This window comes from Mytilus californianus, unplaced genomic scaffold, assembly GCF_021869535.1.
Source record: "Mytilus californianus isolate M0D057914Y unplaced genomic scaffold, xbMytCali1.0.p SCAF_11, whole genome shotgun sequence".
NCBI classification, from domain to species: domain Eukaryota; kingdom Metazoa; phylum Mollusca; class Bivalvia; order Mytilida; family Mytilidae; genus Mytilus; species Mytilus californianus.
Genome location: NW_026262593.1, coordinates 45,862,970 through 45,871,269, shown reverse-complemented (window position 1 = coordinate 45,871,269; position 8,300 = coordinate 45,862,970).

Here is an 8,300-nt window from a genome sequence, read left to right as displayed (position 1 = left end):
ATTGGTTTTTTTTTAACAATGGCATCATATCAAAGTCTCGGACAAAAGTCGACAAGCTAAATTGTTCTTTGATATACAAATGCCTTATTTTTTAAATCATTTTCCACTGTTTTTCTTCTTCTTTGACAATTATATATATTAAATAAGCGTATTGCATTTGCGCCAATTTGAAAAAAAAAAAAAATACTTTGCACCAAACAATTTTTTCTTTGACGATTAAATATTAAATCGGCGTATTGAATAAAAATCCATTGCACCAATACAAAGTACTTATTTGCGCCAAGAAATAAATATTTCATTTGCATCATTTGAAAATGACTAAGTAAGATCACATTCCGTTAGATGAATTATCATTACATATGTTAATTTAAATAAACCAGTTACATGGGTGTGTCTGACGGTCCTGGGGAAGGGGGAAGGGGTCGTGCGCACATTTGATCGCCAAAAAATCTCATCTTTTTCTCGATTTATGATTTTTTTTCGCATAAAATCGTCCAAAAATTTCCGCTCAACAGTATATATTCTATTTTCTAGAAATACGCCCCACCCATTCCAAAAGTCCTTGATCCGACCATGCTTAATGAGTCATAAAGCACTTAAAATGCGATACAATTGATCTGTTGCACACCGAGACAAACCGGAGAAATTATAAAAAAAATAATAATGGACTGTAAATTCCAATTATATATAAAAAGGGACTATCTTCTTGAAAAAAGAATCCGATTAACGGTAGAGGTGAAACTAGACGGTCACTGTGCAGTAGAATTGTTGCTTACACTGCCATGATTGACTTGCAAAATATGCCCCGTTATTGTACGTATGACGCCATTGTGTTTGCTGTTTTATCGTAAACACAAAGTTGAAAGCACTATTTTACGTAATCATTGTAAACAGGTTAAGATACCGATAAACGTACTTTATTAGCTTAACCGGACCTTTTTTTTTTAAATTTATTGATTGTTTGATTATTCTAATAAATCTACACAATAACCTTGTATTCCTCACTCGGATTGGTGTTGTTCATACAGTGGCGTGTACACTGAAAAGTGTGTGTGTGGGGAGACAAAATTCTGAAAGTGACAAGAAAAAAAAACTTTCCTATAATAGTTGAATAATCTAAAATTAGTTAGTGACCTCTTTCATTTTCATTTTTTCATTTCAATAATATTCTTTTGCCAAAAAGTGTATAGGTGTGTAGGGGGAGGGGGCATTGCCCTATGTGCCCTCCCCGGCTCCTCCGCCAGTATCATAAGATCTTGAGATGATAAAATATTATTTTTTAAACTTATTTTTCAATTTTTTTTTCTACTGTCGTTCGTCCATCGTCGAACATGTCAAAATATAACAAAACTCTTCACTAATTTCAACTTAATTACAATCATGGCTTTCTTTCTGAATGTCTGCATCTGCCTATTTACGCAGAAATTTTTGAGTTCAAAGTTCTATATAATTATGCAATTCAGATTTGTAGTAAAATGCTTTTGGAGAATTCAGCAGAGAAGTATACCACTACGTTTGCCTTAAAGTTAAGCTTAATTTAACAGAAGTATACAATCAGTAACGACTATAATGCATTAAGAGTACCTTAAACTTGATAGTCCACACTGAACACTGCACATCTCTGTATTCACTATAACTAATAGCAGCTAGTTTGTATAAACTTTTCATTTTCCAGTTACAAGCAATGTCCAGTTAATCATATTCGTTGTTTAAGTTTAATTTGAATGTCGAAGCGGAATTTATAGTTCATAACGAAATCATGTATATCTTTTATTCCGATTAAACAAATAATTTACCAAATTTAAGATGAACGCATTTTCATGATTACAGAGTTTTAACTCATTTTTCAGGAATGTATACAACATTCAAGCATTGGTGGTAGACAATTTTAGTTTGACCGAATGATTAAACGTGATCTACTTATTTTTAGATAAAAATAATTGTCTATTATCTTCTTTGACTCTTGGCGATTAAAGCATACCGAACAGAAGTTGCAAACATTCTTTGACACTTTATAATATTCAGAATGGTTTTATTTGTACAGGTGAAGGTCTGTGTTTTTTAATTTATTAAGCTATTATTTTAGTTATTATCTAAGTGTTTTTCCAGTAATGATTTTTATTCTATGTTCTTTTACGTAACTCTTTCGGGTCTAGTGAACTTGATTTTAAACAGATGGAGGGGTAAAAATATCCAAAATCTATTTAGATCTTGCGATATTTTTGCTTTTGATACGATAACGTTACCATTGACAAGGCTCCTGACATGAATAAGATACGATAACGTAACCCTGTGTCTACTTCTCTACCGACAGTGTTACGGTTCCACCCCACTACTCATTTACATTTTTTTTACATTTAGTTGTTTGTGTCCTCTTGGCCTGTACCATTCTGTCTCATTGGCGTTCATACCAAATCTCCTTATTTTATATATGTAGCAACTATCTTGAATGATAATAATGATTTTTTTCCTATTGTTGTGTCACATATGGATTGTAAGTTATTTGACATTCCATAATATAATAATACAAATGTACATTGAAACAATCCCTACACAGCCATTAATAACACATATTTATAGATTTATGGTTTATACAAAATTTACATGATCGATGGTTAACGAATTGATGATGTCTTCGGATTAGATAAGAGTCAATTACAAATCCGCTATTGCGTGATGAATACATGGAATCACTTGATATAATATATCAACATATTTTATAGGAGTAACACGACGAGTGTTATAATTGGAGCAGGATCTGATAACCATTCCGGAACACCGTTTTTTATGATGTGTTTCGAAGACTGTTGCCGTTTGCCTTTTCGTCGTATTTCGTTTTTTTCCATATTTTAGCGGTCTCTCTTTCAACTTGTAAGTCTTTAGTCTTCCCTTTGGCATCTTTCGCCTCTTTTTTACGAAAATATAATATTACATCCATATTACCATATGATATACTAAATTTGTTTTTGTTTCAATTAAAACTTCTTTTAATACACCGAATTAATAATTATAATATAAATGTATCATTAACCTTTTTGTATCTCATCTACAATTCACTTATCGGGAATAATATTTTCTCTTATACATGTATCAGATAATTGTCGTCTTACACATACAACTTTAAACGTCCTACGTGACGAATTAAACATTTACATTATTAGTTTGGATATTCACCTAATATGCCTGTTTTAAGAGCAATGCTAATTACAAGCGTATTGTGTTATGTTATGCATTTTTTCTCTGCATGCAAGGTCGTACATTCCAGCGACAAATGTACTATATCAAGTTCATTCACAAGTTTATAGACGAATTCTAGTATACAAAAACCGTAAGCTCTATTGTGATTTTGATCGTCTTATTACATGTACACACAAAACATTTAAAGAGTGCAAGTTTAAAACAAAGCAAGCATACCAATCCCACAAGAACTACACAATAAAAGCAAACTCAGTCCATCCTGACATGACATATGCAATGTACGCACCTATATTACTGAAATAACGAGGTCCAATTTGTTAGCCGACATGACGTAAAAACGACGAATCAAATAATTCAACTTTATATATAACTAATATAGGACAATGGTGTTGATTAAAAATTCCACCACTCCAGGCTCTTTTGTTTTCCGTATAATTAATATTACCAATAATTAACAAGTTCCGGATCGAATCCGATACCGACACCAATAGTATACATGTATGTCACTTGTAACCTAATCTGTATGTTCCGCCTCTACAGGCGCACCACCAAATGGTGCATTTGGGATTAGCTATATACACGGGTCATAATCACACCTGAATTTCGACATTATACAGGGATTGACACAGATAAATTCAAACACTGTCACAAGTTTCCGGTTGCAGTAAGAAAACCAGGACGGGTTCAAACAGAACGATTTGAAAGCAGAGAAAACTGTGCACCAGCAAGACTATATCAGATGACAATACGAATACTAAAAATGCAGACTAAAAATAAGGCGTATGTACTTTAATTCAGTCACGGACCCGCGGTGTCGCGGATGTGTTCTAGTACTATATAAATTATGCAGAAAAATCATTAAAGCATTAAATATAAGCACGAATTGCATTGGCTTGAACTACTCTTCCAGGAAACAAATTAAGATTTAAAAATTGATATTGATAACAATTGTTTTCTTCTCTTATGGGGTAGTCATTCCAAGTTTTTGCAGCTATGTTGCGACAAAATTGATTAAAAATTTAATGCTAAAACTAAAATATATATGGCTTTCCTGTGTTTTGGATGAGATGTCCGAATTAAACTTTATTTGTCTCATCCATTCTTTTACTTGTTTTGGGTAATAAGATATGTTTTAATCCTTTAAAGGTAAAATGGATAAAAACTAAGAAGATATGCAGCAACTTATAAACTAAAAAACAGTTTTTATTCCAAAAAGGATGATTATATATTTATTGGGATATTTTATTTTAACTTATATTCTTATTTCAAAATGTTTGGAAAATGAAATCTTTTAATTTATTAAGAGGATTTAAATGTCACAGAAGACTATTTGACAATCATAATAAACCGTTTAATCTCTATATATGGTTAATAAAAACAATTTAATTGTTTTAAACAGTATAAACAAATTCACCTATAAATGTTTGACACTTGTTGTATAAACTGGAAGTTGGAAGACTCTTGACATATTGATTTGTCGACGACAATTTTTAACAAGCGTCTACTTTATATTCTATGTCTCTCGATTGAAGAAACCCGAAGATTTTGTCAAACATAAAAATAATATTTCTTTTGCATGGATTTAATGAATTTTTATTGAAAACAACAATGGTGCCGGATTCACTGTGGCATGTCATAACATAATACCAATCTCGGTTTAGTGTTGTACGAATGATTTAAATTAAAATTTTGAAATACCATGTTAGAGGTGTTGAATGTAGGACAGAAAGTCACAGGACAAAAAGTCACCGACAAAAAGTCATGGACAAAAATTCATAGGACAATAAGTCACAGACAAAAAGTCACGGACGAAAAGTTACAGGACAAAAAGTCACAGACAAAAAAATCACGGACGAAAAGTCACAGGACAAAAAGTCACAATTCAGTATGAGATTATTTTTCTTTGAATAAAAAAAACACTTGTTTAAAATAAAACATTTTTGTATTTTACTTGAACTATTTTATATAAAGCAACTTTCTAATTAAAAAATATATGTAATAAATATCAAAAATAATCAAATAATTGTTAAGAAAACAAAATGTCAAAGTGACTTCGTACTTAAATGGCTTCGTGGTTACAAGAAATTTATCATTTACATGATTAAAATTAAAAAAAAAATCATTTATCCATGCTCATGAACAATTTCATAAACCGGACAATGAATATATTTAATAAAAAGAAAATATTTCAAGATCTTTCTTATATATATTCAAACAATTGTCAACTAATTGTTTGTGACTTTTTGTCCTGTGACTTTTCGTCCTATCAAATTTGCGACTTTCTGACCTGTGACTTTTTGTCCTGTGACTTTCTGACCTGTGACTTTTGTCCGTTTACCAGAGGTGATTACCGACACAGGGTTCACTGTATGCTTTCCATTCATAAGATCATTTCAGTGTTACCTTGGACAAATTAGTAATATATAGTTTTCTCTTCCAATGTGTTGCTTTTGTCTGTTGCACTATGAAAACAACATAAACTATTTAAAATGGTATTGAAGCGGTTAATTGAATTGCCGAAACCCCCCCATCGACACTGAGATTACATCTAGAATGTACAGATGACCATCGTATACTACCAAAACACACTATCTAGAAATCACAATATTTAGACCACATTGAAATAATGAAATTCAGCAATATGTGTAAAACCTTGTATGATAAATGAGGGTCTGGATGGGGGTCCGAGTAAAATTTCTGTATGCTTTAAATTCTAATGTCATCAAAGTTTTCTTCATCTTTAAAAATAACGCTTATTCTGTAAAAGTTTCATGAACAGGATTTTACTTTTAACTTTTTCTGTAAGTAGATGATTTCTTTATTCTGTACATCGTTTATTTCTGTAATCAGTGATGTATTTCCTAATTCTTTGATTTTCCACAGATATATTATCTATACTTTTACACCCCATAATTCTCTTTACATTATTTTTTGGCTCATTTTTCTCTATTCGTTATTCTTTTTGGCCATTATACTCTATTCTGTAAACCCCATCCAGACCCTCATTGATTTTGACTATACTACTAAAAAAAACCAAATTCGGCTAGTCAAGTCTTTGCATTGATTGCTTCAGTATGAAGCGTGAAATGAAAACAAAATGTTATGGATAGGAAATGTTTTGTCTATGCAAAGATCAGAACAAATGTCGGAATAAAATAGTACAACATAAAACTCGCATTCACTGTAGCCTATAGTTAAGTAGGCAAAATATTGTGATGACCGGAGCATTTATTTTTTAGACACGATAAGGACTCTTCATAATGCCTGAACATAGGTTAACATAGTCACACCATGAAAGTAATATACTTCCATTTATAAAATAAGTTATTCGTTTTTCCTCTGTGTATGACCATCAAAGTTCTAGTTGTATAAAAGTATAAATATTATTTCGCATGAAATAATTCTGATATCCCTGTAGAAAATGAAGTTGTGGCCAATTATATATTGAAAAAAACCCTTTCATTTGTGTTCTGAAGATTTAGTTAGGTCACTCATTGCCCTTCACGATCAAAATAATGCGTTGCCTTATCTTTCACGATCAAATGTTGTACAAAATTAACAAATCCTATATTTTCTTAAAAAATCTAAACCTTTTCCAGTAATAAAATCCCAAAAACTTTACTGTACAATCTGTCGCACTAACGATTTTGTTTCAAATGCAGCATGAGAAAAGTGAAAATAAAAAAATGTAAACGTGCCTTTTTCTTTTATAATTCTATTGTTATTTGCCGCCTTTTTATGCTTTCTCGCTCCTTCTTGAATTTTTTCGTTCCCTTAGAGCGCAGTATGATTCAAGTATGGAAATCAATTTGCATACCTTCAAACATTTCAAAATGTCCATGGGGGTTTTATGTGAAAGATGGCTCTCATAGTCCTAAAAAACCTATAAAGGGGCCTTCAAATTTATTTTAATGTTGGTTTTTGTTGTTTCTTCATAATTGTACAAATCTATAGCCATGTTAAATTGATTGTTTTGTTTCTTCATACTTGTACAAATCTATAGCCATGTTAAATTGATTGTTTTGTTTTGAATTTTGGACAAAATTGTTCTTTCAAAATTTCCATTTGGGAGCTTTCATGGGGGAAATCCCCCGCAAATAGTGACAGTTGGCAGGTATGATTTTGACAGACATATTTGGGTTTTTTTTCTGAATTGTTCCGCCTTTTGATAATGCAACCGATTTTTTTCACAGATTTGGTTAAATTGTATTTAATTGCATTCACGATCCGATACCAGATATTTCGATATTACGTGTTAGATCTTACAATAGATCTCGGGTTTTTTTTCAAGGTTAATTTACTAACAAAGCATTAATCTTCGACAGAACATCACAAATGTCGGTTATGTTTTGTGTACACTACCTTCATGATTGTTCTATGTATATACTACTAAAGGAAGAGACCGATTTCATTGAGCCGCAACCCTCTGACACCATACAAAGTCGGACATATTTGTGATATGACGTATAAATGTAGTGTGTTGTACATCCTAAATTTGTCTTTGAAACAATCTTTTTTCCACAGAAAACGCCAATTTTTGAGAAAATATCCAAATTCGGAGACCGCCGTTATCGATCCGTGTCTTATACGCTTTCACGCATGCTCAGTCGACGTACTGCCCGCAAAATCTATACTTTATTTATCGCTTCGGACGCACGGCATTTATCAAGTGTTATTTTAATTTACTAGCACTTGGGCGATAACCCTGCTGGTGTATTGTTTGTCCCCGAGGGTATTGCCAGCTCCGTAGTCAGTGCTTCGGTACTAAAAATGATTTGTCAATATTATATATTTTTTCTAAAATTTTCCTTTGACAAGTTTAAAATAAGAAATTATTAAGAAACTCTGCTTTCAACTTCCTCAATGAAAATTCGCCTTATTCATTATACAAATATTATATTTAAACGTCAATTGAATCAATATATCCAATAAGCAAAAAGCTTGGCGATTTGTGAAAACTAGCTATTAATTCTTTAAATTGAATAGACTTCCAACGCTTATGTATACTAAAGTCATTCCTTATATATATGTACTTAATACAAATATAAAGTTCATCCACATCAAACATATCAGGGTCGATCACTTAAAGAATGGAAAATAAC